Source organism: Macaca fascicularis, chromosome 15 (genome assembly GCF_037993035.2).
Source record: "Macaca fascicularis isolate 582-1 chromosome 15, T2T-MFA8v1.1".
NCBI lineage: Eukaryota > Metazoa > Chordata > Mammalia > Primates > Cercopithecidae > Macaca > Macaca fascicularis.
Genome location: NC_088389.1, coordinates 119,030,277 through 119,049,017, shown reverse-complemented (window position 1 = coordinate 119,049,017; position 18,741 = coordinate 119,030,277). Strand labels below are relative to the sequence as shown.

Genomic DNA, 18,741 nt, shown 5'->3' with positions numbered 1-18,741 from the left:
TGCATAATAAATGTTTATTGGCTAAAGAAAAGTAGATGAGGGAAAGCGAGACAAAATTGGGTCCCAGCAGAAATCAGAAGAATATCTGGAGAGAGAACAAAGGGACATTTTTCTAATCTTAGAGAGGAGATGGAGGCCCTGCTCTGACTTCTCAGATAGCGTTGCTGTGATTATTACTGAATATTCAAATACTTTACATCTTACCTGGAAGGTTTTACAGGAGGCACAATTTAAAAGTTAAATTTGATTCAGAGATTTATATTGATCTGATTAAAACAATTTATTTTAAGAGTTTTTTAAGTTATAAAATTGCCTAGTAGATGTTTTTGAATTATCTTTAAACATTATTATCTGGAGAATTTTGATAAGCACAAGAGTATAATCCTGATTTTTACATATGACCCTTTCTTTATACTATATCCCTATAATTACTTTAGATTTCAGGAACCATTTATTTTATATCACCTGGAGAATATTTGCAGTTGCCTTAAACATGTAGATGAACATTCTATGTGTACATAAGGAAAGAACAGGCTTCTTTTTAAAACTGCATGTCAATTCCCAGTCAACATTTTAGAAAGAATCAAGCCTGAATACTTAAAGGTACAGCTCTAGCCATATGAATTTTAGATTTTAGCTGAGGGGGAAGAAAAATCTCTATTTTTCTTGAAGATTTTAAATTATTATTTGGGCTTGAGTTTCTCAAGTTAAAAAACAAAACAAAACAGTGTTTACTATTCAGGTCCTGTTATCACTCTTCTACTCAAAAAAGAAAAGGAAGAAAAGAAAAAAAGGCAGCTCTGGATTAATAAAGTCATGAAAAGGCTTCCAGATAAAAATCTCAGGTTCAAAAAATGATTTAATATCTTCATAAAATTGACATAGAAATGCTTGTGAAATTGGATGATACATGACATATTTCATAAAGTTTATCGAACCAAGATTCAATTAAATCTAAAATATCAGAACTGTCACCAAGCCCTCTCTGTGCTGCTCAGCTGAGCCTCCCTTACCAGAGGGACCCCTAAGGTTTGGGCTCCTTGATCAGCCCCACACATAACCACTGAGCCCAATTGCACGCTCCCTAGAAATAGCTGCGCTGAGCCTTTGATGACTGCCCCACACAGAACCACTGAGCCCAACTGCATGTTCCCTAGAAATAGCTGCGCTGAGCCTTTGATGTCCGGGCTTCTTACAAAGCCCCATCTAGACATTGACAAGGTGACTCGTTTCTGTCCAGTGTGAATCTGGGATGGTCTTGCAATAATGATATAAAAATTTGGCCAGTGTATTACCAAGTATTTTATTTTTTGTATTCTGATGCCTTGACATCTTGGGGGCTGCTGGCCCTGTAGGAACTGTTCTCCCCACCCCAGCCCCAAGGACCAGCTGATTCCTAGAGGGAGTAAAGGACCCCTGTGAGTACACCTTTCATATATAAAACAACCAACCCAGAGCCCACACCCCACCGCCCCCTCTATGGGGCTTTCATACTCTGGGCCACTATCCCCCTATCCCCATCACCCCAGGGAAGGTACCAGACAACCAGGGAGCACCCCTCCATCCCAGAGCCCACTGAAATGATTCATACTAGCCAATCCCAAGCCTGCTTACCCTGCCTCACCTGTCCCTTCCCACAAAAACAAAACAAAACAAAATAAAGGCTCTTGCCCACAGTACCCTCGATTCCTCTTCCTATGGCCTATCTTGGCGTTTCCATATATGGCACCTCGTGGCATGGTGTGGGCTCTCTTCTTGGGAACTGTGAGAAGCAAACTATCTTTTCAGTGGCAGTCATGTTCTTATCTGTTGGCCTTACTGTGCCTCAAATTTTCTCCCACTGCACTATATTTTAAAACAACCAGGGAAATAAATTTTCTTTCAACATGTATTAATACATAGAAGGAGTTAAGATGAAGGCAGTTGTCCAATAAGGAAGCTTTGTCCTTTAAGCCCAGGGCAAAAAGGGTCTGGATGGAGCATTTCTGGCTTGATTCCATTGGACCTCCCCTGGCTGTCTCCGCTGGCTCACACAGCATCCAGTTGCTCAAGGTTCCCTCTGTCTGAACCCTTCTCCACGCAGTCCCACTAACTGAAGCATTCGGTTCTTCTTTTGGGCGGTCTTGAAGTTGATGATAATCTCCATCTGCCTGAGTTAGGAAAACATTTTTTGATGAAGGACTTGGCAGGAACGTGCTTGTGCCTGTCACAGCTAGTGAGCCCTGAGCTGATGAGGAAAATAAGTGCTGATATGTGACTGAGGACTGTTCTCACATCCCAGACAGTTTGTGTGGACTCCCAGAAATACTGATTACATTTATTCTTGCTTTAGGACAAAGAACATGAGAAATATTCTTTTTTTTTTAATTTGACAAGTGGCTGATATATTTTTCCTCACCCTAGCTTTATTGAGGTATAATTAACAGAGAGAAATATATTGAAATCAGCATGTTGAAGAGATGTTGGCGCTGCCATGTTCGTTGCAGCATAATTCACAATTGATAAGATGGAAGCAGCCCAGGTGTCCACCATCAGATGGATGGATAAGGAACGTGTGATCTATATACTCAAGGGAGTACTGTGTAGCCTTTAAAAAGATGGAACTGTTGTTATTTGAGACATAATAAACCTGGAGTACATTATGCTGCATGAAATAAGCCAGGCACAGAAAGGCAAGTATTACATGATATCACTTATATGTGGAATCTAAAAAAGTTGAACTCATATAAGTGGAAGTAGAATGTGATTACCAAAGGCTGGGGGAGAGGTGTGTATGAAGAAATGAGAGATGTTGATCAAAAGGTACAAAGTTTCAGTTAGACAAGGAGGAATAAGCATTAGTGATCTATTGCACAGAATAGTGACTATAAAATATTTATAATGCATTATATATTTCAAAATTGCCAAGAGAGTAGATTTAAAATGTTTTCACCACAAAGATGAAAAGCATGTAATGAATTTGTTAATGAATCTGAATTAATCATTCTATATTATAAATATATATCAAAGCATCACATTGTGCCTCATAAATATATAGAACTATTATTTGTCAATTAAAAATAAAATATAAAAATTAATATTAGAAATTACACATATTTACATGATGTTTTGATATATGTATATATCATGAAATTATCAAATCAAGAAAATTAACATATGCATCACTTTATGTACTTTTTTTTTTGGGGTGGTGAAAACATTGAAGACCTACTCTCTTAGTCAATTTCAAATATACAATGAAGCATTATTAACCATTGTCACCAAACTGTACAATAAATCTCCAGAACTTATCCTCCATAACTGAAAGTTGTACCCTTTGAGAAGATCTCCCCATTCCTCCCAATACATCCAGCCTCTGGTAACTACCATTCAATTCTCTGCTTCTGTAACTGAAGTGCAGTTTAGTTGCTTGCTGCATTTAGAGTCCAGTTAAAAAAAGAAAGGTCTGATATCTAAAAAAGTGAATTTCTTCCAAAGCTAGCTTGGGGAAGAGGCACAGATGTCCTGCTGTACTGCTTCACCTTTGGAGCAGAAAGCGGGCACCTTTATAAGGTGGCGGGGTGGGGAATGAGCAAGGGCAGGGTTCCCCCTGTTAGGTTGGTGCCTTGTCTATCAACAGTTGAGTTGGCGCCTTCCTGGGCAGATGTAAGTTGTAAAAGTAGCCAAGCAGGCATGCTTTCCATATGCCCTCTAGTGGATCAAAGTTCCAAGGCAACCCCCTACAAGTGAAAGTTCCATGGGGCATGCTTTGGTGTGCAAATCAACTGTCAGCTCTCCAGGAGAGATCCATCTTGGAGCGCACAGTTAGATGAACTTGCCGTGTAAGGAATGTCTGGTGATGGGGGAGGTGAAAGGTTACATTTGCATTTCTGAAGGGCTAGGTAGGAAATAGGGAGCCAGAGACATGAGAAAAAAAGTGATAGAGGGGAAAAAAAATAATTAAACCACCTCTTAGAAAAATGGGGGTATTCAGTTACATTTCTCTGAGTTGGACTTTCTTAGATTCCACAGATGAGTAAGATCATATGGCATTTATCTTTCTATGCCTGGCTTACTTCATTTTGCATAATGTCCTCCAGGTTCATCTATATTGTCCCAAATGATAATATTTCATTTTCTTTTTTTTTTTTTTTTTTTTTTTGAGACGGAGTCTGGCTCTGTCGCCCAGGCTGGAATGCAGTGGCCGGTTCTCAGCTCACTGCAAGCTCCGCCTCCGGGGTTTACGCCGTTCTCCTGCCTCAGCCTCCCGAGTAGCTGGGACTACAGGCGCCCGCCACCTCGCCCGGCTAGTTTTTGTATTTTTTAGTAGAGACAGGGTTTCACCGGGTTAGCCAGGATGGTCTCGATCTCCTGACCTCGTGATCCGCCCGTCTCAGCCTCCCAAAGTGCTGGGATTACAGGCTTGAGCCACCGCGCCCGGCCTAATATTTCATTTTCTTAGGCTGAATAATATTCAATTGTTTTTGTAATACAGTATTTTCTTTATCCCTTAACGAACAATATTCTGTGATTATGTCATATTGTATTGTGTTGTGTTGTACTATCCTACTTGCCATGGACCTTCATATCTCTCTACTTTCTGTTTGCCATAAAATTTAGTCTAGGCTCTCAGGAAGGACGTAAGTATGTGTGCGTGTGGCTTTGTTTTGCACAACCTTCCACATCTTGTGGAAATAAGGAGTCATAACAGAAAAATCCCTCTTAATGCTGTGCCCTCAATGTTTGTCAAAGAAGATTCCGTTACTCCTGTTTAGCATGTGTTAGAAATGGTGTTAGAGCCAGAGCTCCAGAAAGTGGGAATGTAGGACTCCTTCATTCTACCTTGTCAATACTGTGATGTAGGACTTTGCCACACTTGGAAATATGAGGTCAGCTAGATGGCCTGGGGCCCAGTCCTGGCTCTATCCTGTCAGAGGCATTTGAACAAGAGTGACTCCATCTTGAATTCAGGCTGGGTACAATGAGGCTGAGACCTACTGGGCTGCATTTCCAGGGTTAAGGCATTCTTAGTCATAGGATGAGATAGGAGATCAGTGCAAGATACAGATCTCAAAGACCTTGATGATAAAACAGTTGCAGTAAAGAAGCCAGACAAAACCCACCAAAACCAAGATGGTGACCAGAGTGACATCCGGACATTCTCAGTGCTTATTATACACTAATTATAATGCTTTAGCATGCTAAGAAACACCCCCACTGGTGCCATGACAGTTTACAAATACGATGGCAAAGGAAGTTACCCTCCCTTTGGAGGGTATAGTCTAAAAGGGGGAGGAACACTCAGTACTGGGAATTTTCCACTCCTTTGTCAGAAAACTCATGAATAGTCCACCCCTTATTTAGCATATAATCAAGAAGCAACAGTAAGTATAAGCAGCTTGAGTAGCTCATGCCACTGCTCTGCCTATGGGGTAGCCATTCTTTATTTCTTTACTTTCTTAATGAACTTGATTTCACTTTACTCTATGGACTCACTCCGAATTCTTCCTTGTATGAGATTCAAGAACCCTCTCTTGGGGTGTGGATAGGGGCCCCTTTCTGGTAACAACTCCGTACTAGAAAAAAGGAACAGCGCTGTTAAGTTCCCATTGGAAGCAGGATTTTAGGATGTTATTCCATTTCTGTAAGCATAATAAAATATATACATTGGCCTTTGTTCCTGGCTCCTGGCTCACAGCTCCTAAAACCCACGGAGTCTCCTGAGTGATGAGGGTCTTTTATACGCTGATGTGAGATGACTTGGGGGTGGGGCCCTGGCTAGCTTCAGGATAGGGGTCTGGCTGCCAGAAAAAAAGCAACCCTGGAATTAGAGGGTTAGAACTTTCAGTCCCATCCACTCTGGGGGAGGAGAGAGGGACTGGAAATTGAGTTCAGCAACCAATGGCCAATGACTTAATCAACCATGCCCATGTAACAAAACCTCTATAAAACCCCTAAATGATGGGGTGCAGAGAAATTATGGGTTGGTAAATGCTCAGTGTGCTGGGAGGTGAGGTGCCTCGGTGAGGGCAGGAAAGTATCATGTTCCTTACTCCCCATACCTTGGCCTGTGTATGCCTTTCATCTGGCCATTCTTTTTTCTTTTTTCTTTTTTTTTTTGAGATGGAGTCCCATTCTGTCACCGAGGCTGGAGTGCAGTGGCGTGATCTTGGCTCACACAACCTCCGCCTCCCAGGTTCAAGCAATTCTCCTGTCTCAGCCTCCTGAGTAGCTGAGATTACAGGCACACGCCACCATGCCTGGCTACTTTTTCTGTATTTTTAGTAAAAACCAGGTTTTGTCATGTTGGCCAGGCTAGTCTCGAACTCCTGACCTCAGGTGATCTACCCACCTCAGCCTCCCAAAGTGCTGGAATTACAGGTGTGAGCCACTGCACGAGGCCCCATCTGGCCATTCTTAAGTTGTATCCTTTAAAACAAGCTGGTAAACATAAGTACACTGCTTTCCTGAGTTCTATGAATTATTCTACAAATTCTCAAACCAGGTGGTGGGGGAAGGGAGGATATCAAGGGAACCCCTGAATTTGTAGCCAGCTGAGCAGAAGTGTGGATAATCTGAGCACTCTACTATGACTGGCATCCAAAGTAGGGGCAGTCTTGTGGGTCTGAGCCCTTTACCTTTGGGTCTGCAATAACTCTAGGAGTTAGTGACAGGATGAGATAAATTGTAGGACACCCAATTCATGTCTGTAGAGTTGGGGGAGTAATATTGAAAAAGATACCATTACTTGAGGTTAGGGAAAGAACATGAAAATTTCAAACTTAAAACAATCCTTCAGGTTAACTATTATATTACAAATTTGTAGATGAAGAAATTGAAGCAAAGAGACTAAGAAGTTGCCAAAGTTACAAAGCGAGTAAGCACCTAAACAAGGATTTGGACTTGAGTATATTTGAATCCAAAGCACTCCTTGTTCTCTTCACAAACCAGACAGCCCTTATGTTAGCTGGTGATGCGGGGCAATTACCCAAACATTTCCAACAGCTCTACTTTAACAAGCACAGAAGGAGCATGGGTTTGGTCACTTAACTCCTCTGAAGTCTAAACCTGCTTCCTAAGGATGCCATGAGGGTCAGGTAAGACCAGGAAATCATTTTGTAAAGAGTGTAAGTCAGTGTCCACTTGTAAAGTATGTTTATTATAATTGTATCATTTTTGTTATAAAATGTATCAGCATCAGTTTCTCCTGATACACCCATGGCAGTTTCTGCACTGCTTCTGCACCACCAGAAAGGGAGCCCGGCACAGTTCCTTGGTTTCAAGGTTGTAATTTGCCAAGAATCATCTGTCTGTGGCATGACTCTGGTCAGGTAGAGACCAGTACTGATGTCCTTTAATTACATATGTTAGAAACCACAGCTAATTCAGGACAAGCTAAAACATTTGAAATAAATACCAGAGTGGCAGAGCACTAGATGGTATACCAACCAGTGCCACGTTACATAAAACAACCAAATAAAGACAAAACAGAAAACAAAGATGTTTAATGTCCCCCTTTTCTCAAATACTAGATTCTGACTTGACTGTTCTGATTCCATTCAAAGAAAAAGTCAATTCCATGTGATGGGAATTCCATATACATTATCAATCAATTTCATTAAAACTTCTAGAAATCATTTGAACATTGTCCATATCCATTGATATTTAAATCCCACAAAGGCACAGAGGCTGGGGGAAAATGTGGGAAGTGCAAGATAAAAATTTGTCTAACTCAGGGGTGAATGAATGAACAAGTAAATAGATGCAGACCTTCTCTGACTTAACTGCAGGGAGGTCTGCATGTGGAAACTCAAACAAGAAGATGATACCAGGAATTTCTCCTTACCTTAATAAGAATATCTCAGTTTAGTGTGTGGCCTGTCTTTAACTAAATATTGGTGTTTAACTGGTTCTACTTTGTTTGCTGTCTATTCAATGCACTGAAAAAAGACACTAATCATGTATCCTTCAAACTATACTGTTGATTTTTACCAGAATATGTTTTGTTATGTTTCAAAACCCCATATTTGGACAGGAGGTTCTCTGTCACTTATATGCAATGGAGAATACGTTATTGAATGACGTTTTTGTACTGCACTTGTTCCAATCCCATCTTCATGACTCTAACTTGTAGAAGGAGAAAACATTACATTTATCAAGAGCCTTCTCTATGCCAGTATCTCCATTTACACTCATCAATTAAATAATGTGTTGGTCCAATTAGTCAGACAAGCAACATTCTTTACTGAGCACTAGTTAAGTGCTGGGGACCCAAAGATGAATAAGGCACAGTCTCTGACATCAGGTTACTCTGACCAGTAGGAGAAGATAGGCATGTTTTTAAAAGAGAGATACCAAAAAAGGGCCAAAAAATACTAGAGAAGATTCTATTATTCTAATCATAAAACTATGTTCACAGGACTAGGAAGTTAAAACGTAGAACAAGCTGGGTTTATATGAGAAGAATTGAAAAGAAGCTCACAAAGAGATATTTGCACATTCATTTTCGTCACAGTATTATTCACAATAGCCAAGATATGGAGGCAACCTAAATGTCCATTGTCAAATGAATGGATGAAGAAAACGTGGTATAGAAAGTAAATTATGAACCTTGAGGACATTATGCTAAGTGAAATAAGTTGGTTACAAAAAGACAAATACTGTATTACCCCACTTATACTAGGGATCTAAAATAGTCAAACTCATGGAGACAGAAAGTAGAATGATGATTGCCAGGGCTTAAGGGAAAATGAAGAGTTGTTTAATGAATATAGAGTTTCATTTTTGCAAGATTAAAAAGTTCTAGTGATCTATTGTACAATGATGTGCTGTAGTTAGCAATACTATATTATACACTTTAAAATGATTATGAGATTAAATGTAGGTTATGTGTTTTTTGCCACAAAAAAACAAAGTAGGACAAGATCAGAAATAACTTCACAAAGGTTGGGTCCATCACTGAATGTTCCTGGGAGCATCATGAAGGAGATGCTACTGTCCCATTTTACAGCTAAGAGAGTTAAAGACTGAATTTCAGGTCCATGTGACGTGGAAGACTGTGATTTTCCATGACCATCCACTCCATGTCCCTTCTGTAGGATACTAAATCCATATAATGCATTTTAAAAATTTTGCACGAGGTAAATCAGAAAGGATAAAATTTCTAATGTGCTCTTTTGCTTCCACAAACCAAAAATGAACCAAATCAATAATCAAAAACTAGGGGAAAAACATACTAAACATTTATTTTTGTTTTCTTATATTTATTTACTTGCCTGCTAATGGAAATGACTAACTTTTAAAAATAAAACTACGAGCTTTTAAAGCTGTAAAGTGAAAACTGTTTTCTTGCCAAACAATGATTTCAAGCAAATGTCGTTCATTTACTGAATGGAGGCTCCCAGAATACTTTTCTTGAATACAACCAAAAATGACGGAGTCACACACACATTGTTTGCCTCCTCAGTAGGTAAGAGAATACAGGATTCTTAAAACACTGAAAAAGGGTCTAAAATATCATTTAATAAAGAGATATGTATCTTCTCTTTTAAAGCAGTATTTGGAATCTTTGTTCATTATAATTTTGTTTGAAATATGAACATCAATTTAATATGCCAGAGAAACATACTACCCTTACCCCCTAAAGTGGAAATATGAATTCTCAAAAAATCTATAAATAAGACATATAGTAAATAATTTGTAGATATATTTGTAGATGCATTTGTAGATGTATTATTAGATTATAGCCATTGCTGTTATTGATTGTCAAATAAATCAGAATAGAGGCAGACTGTTCATGTAGTGGAATAATGTGAATAGTTCTCAACCCCCAGGGGACATTTTTGATTGTCATGACCTGAGAGTGTTACTAGCAACGAGTGGGTAAAGGTCAGGGATGCCGGTAAGTATACTACAGTGCACAGGACAGCCCTTCGCAATAAATGATTATTTGGTCCAAAATGCCACAAGTGCTGAGACAGAGAAACCCTATATTATGCCAATTCTTTAATTGCTGTCTGTCCTACCCACTTTGTCTCAGATCAATAGAAAAAATAAGCAATGTCATTCCCTTCCAGGGAATATGTCTTCAGGAAGCACACTGCTCATGGCTGGGAAATGCTTGTTTTCAACTGTGGTATTTTTATAGGAATGACACACAATTCATCTAAAAGGAGATAGAATGATAAACTGCAGGCAAAGAGGAGACCAAGTTCTTTTCAGAACTCTACACTGGCATTTAAATCATATCAAAAACACTGTAACAACTGGGAATTGGACCAAATTGGCACATTTTTCAATTTGCTACCAGATCCAGGAAGAGAATTGAGTCCAAATCAGTCCTCAAAAATGAATTCCTTGTAAGTAAACATTTTATTTAGTTTGATTTATCCCATTAAAGGTTGCACTTCATATACAGCATAACATGATTAAATTAAAATCAGAAAAAAAAAAATCAGCCCAGAAAACGATCAGTACGGTAGGAAATAGTAGGAAGTCAGACAAAGAAGTAAAATCTACTACATAAATTTATGCAACCAGCCAGGTATGGTGGCTCACACCTCTAATCGCAGCACTTTGGGAAGCTGAGGCAGGCAGATCATGAGGTCAGGAGTTCGAGACCAGCCTGGCCAGCATGGTGAAACCCTGTCTCTACTAAAAATACAAAAATTAGGCAGGCATGGTGGCATGTGCCTGTAGTCCTAGCTACTCTTGAGGCTGAGGCAGAAGAATTGCTTGAACCCAGGAGGCAGAGGTTGCAGTGAGCCAAGATCATGCCACTGCACTCCAGCCTGGGCAACAAAGTGAGACTCCATCTCAAAAAAATAAACAAATAATTAATTAAATTTATGCAACCAAGAGTAATCCCCATGAAATCAAACTAGCTAACTAGGGCTCCTTTATCTCATTGGCCCTCGCATATACATGGGACAACTTCTTCATGTGGTTACCCAGTTGTCTCTGAGACATTTCATGACATTCATTGATCATAGATTTGTTTGTCAACTTGTTTTATTATTTTTATGCTATTATGTCACGAACATTTGAGACCCTTGGGGTGTGCTTTGCTGATCTGTTGCTATGTATCACAGTACCCTAAAGTTTATCAGTTTAAAATATGCACACATGTTATCTCGCAGTTTCTTTGGATGATAAATCTGGGCATGACTTATTTAGGTCCTTGGCTTCAGTCTTCTGTAAGGCTGCAATCAAGTGGCAACTGGGGCTGCAGTCTCATCAGAAGGCTCAACTGGGAAATGATCTGCATCCAAGCTAACTCACATGGCTGTTGGCAAAATTCTGCTTCTTGAAGGCTATTATTCCGAGGCCTTCTGCTTGTCCCTGGCTGACCAAAGGATACCCTCAGTTTCTTGACAGGGCCTCTTCATCAGAGTAAATATACAAAAAGCCAGAGAGAGACCTCCAGTCACTTGTCAATAAGCTTGAGAAAAGTATTCAATTTCAAAGATTGGCAGGGAGATAATGGACATTGTAGAGCTAAAGAACAACTCCCTGTGGAACCAGTGCTTTGTGCAACCATAACTCTGTGAGAGATTCTGCATTAGATGCTGGAGATAAAATAGGATATAAGACTATGGATGTGGATCTCAAAGATCTCACAGATGACTAGGTGGGAAAACATGTAGACCTGGAAGAGAAATACATATAAGAAAATGTATGCTCAAGGCAGATTATCTTGAAGAGGGGACATTATTAAATAACTGACCAGAGGCAATTGAAAGTATTGAACAAAGCTTGAAGGCCAGCCTCAGATAAATAGAAAGAAAGGAATGTACAAAGAGTGTGAACAAGTGACCACACACACAAAAAAGCATGTTTGGGGACTAATAAGAAAATCAAAGGGCTTCTATGGGGGACAAATGAGATAAAATAAAGGAATCCAGTAACAAAAGTGGTTAAGATAGAGGACTTTGGGGGCCACAGTTCCCAGTTTCAAAGTCTAGTTCTTCCTTCTTGATCCTGGGCAAGTTATTTCACCATGCTGTGCCTCAGCATCCTACTGTAAGTGGAATGACAGTAGCACCTGTCTTCTTTTTTTTTTTTTCCTGAGACAGAGTCTCACTCTATTGTCCAGGCTGGAGTGCAGTGGTGTGGTTTCAGCTCACTGCAACTTCCGCCTCCCAGGTTCAAGTGATTCTCATGCCTCAGCCTCCTGAGTAGCTGGGATTATAGGCATTCACCAGAAGACCCAGCTAACTTTTGTATTTTTAGTAAAGATGGGGTTTCACCATGTTGGCCAGGCTGGTCTCGAACTCCTGACCTCAAGAGATCCACCCACTTCAGCCTCCCATAGTGCTGGGATTACAGGCATGAGCCACTGTGCCCAGCCAGCACCTGTCTTGGGGTAGGAGCACACACATGCGAGGGACTCTAGACATCAGCTATCTTTCCTACTATGATGATTAATATCATTGGTACTTGTTATTATTCTGCAGATAGTCAGACCTACAGGAGAACATGGGGAGAGGGGATAAAAGGCATGGAGTGACCTTTTAGGGCAATTATGTCCTGAGTCTGTGTCCATGGTGACCAGCACAGGGAGAGGGTAGAGGCACTGGTCCAGGCAGGGGTTGATGGGACCAGCCCTTGCAGTGTCACAGTGAGGACACAGGGAGGACCCGAAAATGTAGGCCAGGCCAAAAGAGACTGGGGGAGCTTGGAGGTCAGGCTGGATGCCTGGACATGAGGGTTGAGGGCAAGGCAGGACTTAGGGATTGTCTACAACAGCCAATGGTGACATTTTTAAAAGGAGTTTGTAAATCTTTTCAACACCTAGTTCCTTCTTCTGTCTGTAGAGAGTGCTCAGTAAATGCTGATGATTTGAGGTAAAATTAAATGCATTCCAGCCATCCTGTGGCCCCCTCTCAACAGAAGGTAGCATTTTAAACATCAGTTCAGCCACATTAAAAATTTTTAAAGGTTCAACATTTTACTACAACGTGTTAAGATTTCCAAAAAGAAGGTATTGTCATAGTACACAAAAAACATCTCTTTAAAATTCCACATCTCTCTCATTTGAAATGTCTCTCTCACACCCGGATTTCCCCAGACATTTCGTCCTTTCTCCTCCAAGCTCCCCAAATACGTACAAATCCAGCTTACACAGGCCCCTGTTTCTCCCTCCTCCCTCCTTGGTTTTAAAACTTTTCTGTTTTTGTTTGAGGTTGGTGTTTTGTTTCGTTTTGTATTATTTGGGGATTTTCCCCCATTGTTCTGTTCCCACATTCCCTGGATTCTATTGGAAAAAAATTAAAGAGTAAGGCCAGCCATCTGACCCAGAAATATTTCTTCCTTTCACTCTTCCTACCCCACCACCTGCCTTGCACCCACCCTTGTAGTGGGGATGGTGATAACAGGGGCCACAGACCCCTAGATATTGATATCTTTTCTTTTCTCCTCATTACAGAAGTAACCCCTGATTCTTATTTCACCTAAATTACTGAGCCCAAAACAAAATCCAGTCCAATCCAAACACCTGCATTTACTTAACCTCAAATGGAAACTACCAAGAAAAAAAAATCTCCAATCACCTTGAGATCATTTTTAACTATAGCCAAATCCATGACAGAAAAGTCAGTTTCATGTTTCCCAATTCTCTGATTGCCACTCACATTGGAATTTTCCAGTCTGGAAAGGTGAGGTATAAACAGTAGGGATACTGGGGTTTATGTCCAAACCACTGGGCAGGGTACAAGAAGGAAAATGACTTCTCAATCTGCACAGTTGCCTGTGGGTGTGCTCACACACATGCACATACCATATGCATCACACACATACCAAACACACAGGCGCATACCACATACCATACCCACATACCCATACACACACATATATATGCATATGCATGCATGCACACACATACACAACACACACACACATATACCCACACACATGCATGTACATTTCCCTCTTCATCTGTGCCAACTCTATGTGTTGAGGCTGTGGCAATCCAAATCAATATGGATTTTTTTAACTACACACAAATTACCAAGAGAGTGCTTGAGCAGATCCCCATTAGCCATATAGAGATTTCCAAATTGTCTTTGCTCCTCAGCCGTGTTCCATAGACTCCAGTTGTTTGCTATGAATACCGATCAGCTTTCATCTCATAGAGGTTTTACCTCAAAAGTTGGGTACCTGGACCCCATCAAAGTAACTCACATGGCTCCCCTTTTCTGTGGACATGGCCAAAACTGAGCATCCAGCCTCAGCAGTTGTAGTCAAAGCTCTATATTCAACTCCTTGTCACTTCCAGCCCATGCAAACTATGCTTGAACAATGTTGGGAGTTATAAAGTTCAGGTTCAAAATTCTTTGGCAAACAGTTACTGAACAATCAATTAGGCCTGCCTTCATTTCTCCTAGCTGCTCACCCACTTGTCCTCATTTCATTGCAACAGAATTGAGCTGCAAGTGCAGTGATAATGAGATCTTCAAAATTATGAATATGAGATGTGGCCTCCTTGAATATACTGTACAAATATAGTTATTTTGCAGAAAGGACTTGCTTTTATGTGATCCACTTGTAAATGAGAAAATATTTAAAACACACTGAACTATAATGGACATCCATGCACTCACAACCCAAACTTCATAAATTTTGTCATACTTGCTACATATCTTTCACAGTTGAAGCTCCGTTTGTGCTCAAACTCTTCCATTTGCCTCTGTCTCTTTTCTTCTTCCCACAATGTGCCAGAAGGGGGGCCTTGCCCTCTTCTTCTTTCTAACTGGAACCTCTCATACACGGATCTTTGTGATCTACTCCACCAAGTTTATCTCTTGATATATTCAGTAAATTTTCAAAATCTTTTTTTTCTCAAAAACAGTTAGCTCTGGGCCCATTATCTGGTTATGAAGTCAAAATCATCTTCACCATCATTACCATGATCATCACAACCCCATCTCCATCACCGTCATCACCACCATCATCCTTGTCATTATTGCCACCATCATCACCACCATCATCACCATCACCATCATCACCTATCATCACCACTATTATCACCATCATCACCACTGTCATCACCATCATTGCCACCACCACCATCATCATCATCACCATTATCACATCACCATCACTGTCATCACCTACAGTCTCAATTGAGCCATGTCTCAGTCTAGCTCATCACTGCCTTTCTCCAGCACACTGAAACCCATTGTTCTGAAGGGTGGGAAACTTAGGGCAAAAACATTCACAAGATAGGCCTGAAAATCTCCTCTTAAATATTATCTCTGTTACATGCCCAAGTACTCCAGCCCCCACAACAGTTGACATCCCAAACCACACACTCAGTTAGCTACTATAAGTCATCCAAGAACATCCTGAAACATCATAAGTCATCCTGAAACATCTTAAACAAGAAATTCAAGAGAAGACATGCCTTTGCACCCCCACCCCATCTTCAATGATGTACTGAAGCCAGCTTATATCAGTTGGTGAGAGTCAATTTTTAATTTGCCAGGAATTTTAGAAGCTGGTTGACATTGAGTTGCTAGCTTGAAATCAGCTGTGGTGAGAGTAGTTACACCACAGAAATTGGCAGGTACTGCACATCGGGGCTCCTCCACCTACCCTCCCAGGGTTGTTAAACATTGACTAGAAAAACCTCTGCCTTCCTCCAAGAAACAAGGTGTGGAGAGAGAGGAACTGCATCTTAATACTTAAATAAAAGCTTAGAAAATGGATTTTAAGAATCACAATATTTCCTCCCAGTTTTTGTCCCCAGGCAAATATGTTTTCTATTTAACCATCACAGCATATCTATAATTTCAATTTTTTTCACATCATGTTATAGACATTTTTCCTGTTGCTATACAGCTTTTGTTACTATCATTCTAATGCCAGTTCCTCTACTTGTTCATTTTCATTTTCATTCCCACGAACATTTTAGAACTTACAGCAATTTTTTTTTTTTTTTTTTTTTTTTGAGACGGAATTTCGTTCTTGTTGCCCAGGCTGGAGTGCAATGGTACAACCTCAGCTCACTGCAATGTCCTCCTCCCTGGTTCAAGGGATTCTCCTCCCTCAGCCTCCAGAGTAGCTGGGATTACAGGCGCCTACCACCACACCCAGCTAATTTTTTTAATTTTTAGTACAGACCGGGTTTCACCATTTTGGTCAGGCTGGTCTCAGACGCCTAACCTCAGGTGATCTCCTTTTTAAATTTTACAAATGATACATTAGCAGATTCTTGTAACATGACTCAAACAATCCAGAAGCCTACAGGCTCACAGCTACTCTCTCCTCCACCACCTACACCATCCCTAGCCATTTCCATCCTGGTGGTGGCCATGTCCACCCAGCGGACTTCCCTCCACACCCTGTACTCCCTTACACGCAGGCTGACATACTTACACGCAGGCTGACATACTTACACGCAGGCTGACATACTTACACGCAGGCTGACATACTTACACGCAGGCTGACATACTTACATATTTCACCAAAGACATTTTGGGGAACATTTACACAAACAGAAGAAATACAAAGAACATTGCAAGGCATTTTGTGTAACAGTGTGGAAAAAGAAAAAAAAACTCTGCTTTTTCCTTATAGTTGAATTTTTTTAAATATCACTGCATTATATTCCATATATGAAGGTGTCAAAATCTAAGTTTCTCCTTTACTGGAGACTCTGAAAAGTGGAATTGATGTGCTCAAGGTCAAAACATTTTTTAATTGCAACATGCTGCCAAAACAATTCAGAAAAAAAGCTAAACAGCATATAGATGCCTCTTTCCCCACATAACTTGCAAATCTTTGAATATAATGAAATTTTTAAAAATTTCCCAGTCGTGGCCGGGCGCGGTGGCTCAAGCCTGTAATCCCAGCACTTTGGGAGGCCAAGACGGGCGGATCACGAGGTCAGGAGATCGAGAGACGATCCCGGCTAACACGGTGAAACCCCGTCTCTACTAAAAAATACAAAAAACTAGCCGGGCGAGGTGGCGGGCGCCTGTAGTCCCAGCTACTCGGGAGGCTGAGGCAGGAGAATGGCGTAAACCCGGGAGGCGGAGCTTGCAGTGAGCTGAGATCCGGCCACTGCACTCCAGCCTGGGTGACAGAGCAAGACTCCGTCTCAAAAAAAAAAAAAAAAAAAAAATTTCCCAGTCGCATGAGCAAATTACTGGGTATAGTGTGGCTTTAATTTGGATTTTATAATTAGAAATAAAGTAGACCATATTTTTGTATTTGTCCTTTACATTGTTTCTGTGAATATCTTTGTTTTATTCTTCACCTGCTTTTTATTTGATTGTTTTACCTTTTATTATTGGTTTATAGGCACAGTTTTTGTTTACCAATATTTTATCTTTTAAATCTGTTGCAAATATTTTCTACCAATCTCTTACTTGTCTTTTAACTTTGCTTATCACCTATTTTCTTTTTTTTTTTTTTCTTTTGAGACATGGGCTTGCTCTGTGGCCCAGGCTAGAGTGCAGTGGTACAATCTCCGTTCACTGCAACCTCCGCCTTCCCAGCTCAAGTGATTCTCTCGCCTTAGACTCCCAAGTAGCTGGGACCACAAGTGTGTGCCACCATGCCTGGCTAATTTCTGTATTTTTTTTTTTTTTTAGAGATGGGGTTTCACCATGTTGCCCAGGCTTGTCTCAAACTCCTGACCTCAAAAGATCCTGCTTTGGCCTCCCAAAGTGCTGGGATTACAGGTGTGAGCCACCATGCCCGGCCATCTAAATTTTCACGTGACCAAATCTGACAATCTTTTTTACTATTTCTTAGTTCTGGCTGTGGATTTATTTGTAAACTCCATTGTCAGTGACTTCACACATGCACACACACAATGATGGTTAATTTTGGGTGTCAATTTGGGTGGATTGAGGAGTGCTTGGACAGCTGGTGAAGCATTGTTTGAGGGTGTTTCCTAGAGAGATTGACATGTCAATCAGTGGACTTGGAGAGGAAAACCCACATAATGTGGGTGGGCACCATCCAGGATAAGGCAGCTGGGAGAAGTGGGTATTCAGCTTGCTTTGCTGCTTTGCTCTCTCTCTCTCTCTCTCTCTCTCTCTCTCTCTCTCTCCCCCCGCCCCCCCCCCCCCACCACCCTTGGGGACTTTCTGGCTTTCAGCCTCTAACTGGTGGCTACAACACCTGCTTTCCTGGTTCTGAGACTTCCAGTCAGAGCCATGCTACTGTTTTCGCTGCTCCGGTTCTCCAGATTACAGATGGCCTATTGTGGGACCTCTCCACCTATGTGATCCTGTGAGCCAATACCCCAAATAAATTTCCTCTTGTATCTCCTATTGGTTCTGTTTCTCTGGAGAACCCTGATGAATACACACACACACACACACACACACACACTCTTTTTTTTTTTTTTGCTTTAAGTTCTGGGATACATGTGCAGAACGTGCAGGTTTGTTACATAGGTATACATGTGCCATGGTGGTTTGCAGCACCTATCAACCCGTCATCTAGGTTTTAAGCCCAGCATGCATTAGGTATTTGTCCCAGTGCTCTCCCTCCCTTTTCCCCACACCCCCTAACAAGCCCCAGTGTATGATGTTCCCCTCCCTGTGTCCATGTGTTCTCATTGTTCAACTCCCACTTATGAGTGAGAATATGTGGTGTTTGGTTTTCTCTTCCTGTGTTAGTTTGTGGAGGATGATGGCTTCTAGCTTCATCCATGTCCCTGCAAAGGGCATGAACTCATTCTTTTTTATGGCTGCATAATATTCCATGGTGTATATGTGCCACATTTTCTTTATCCAGTCTATCGTT

The 18,741-nt window shown here is 40.9% G+C and overlaps 1 long non-coding RNA gene across 2 annotated transcripts in view; it reads right to left on the bottom strand.

The window, feature by feature from the left end:
* Positions 1 to 609: 609 nt before the first annotated feature.
* The window catches only part of LOC135967481 (uncharacterized), a 31,189-nt gene continuing 13,057 nt past the window's right edge, over positions 610 to 18,741 (bottom strand). For both annotated transcript variants that reach the window (XR_010581630.1, XR_010581631.1), the window contains exon 5: positions 610 to 2,150. This is a non-coding gene — a long non-coding RNA (uncharacterized lncRNA). The remainder of the gene's footprint in view (positions 2,151 to 18,741) is intronic.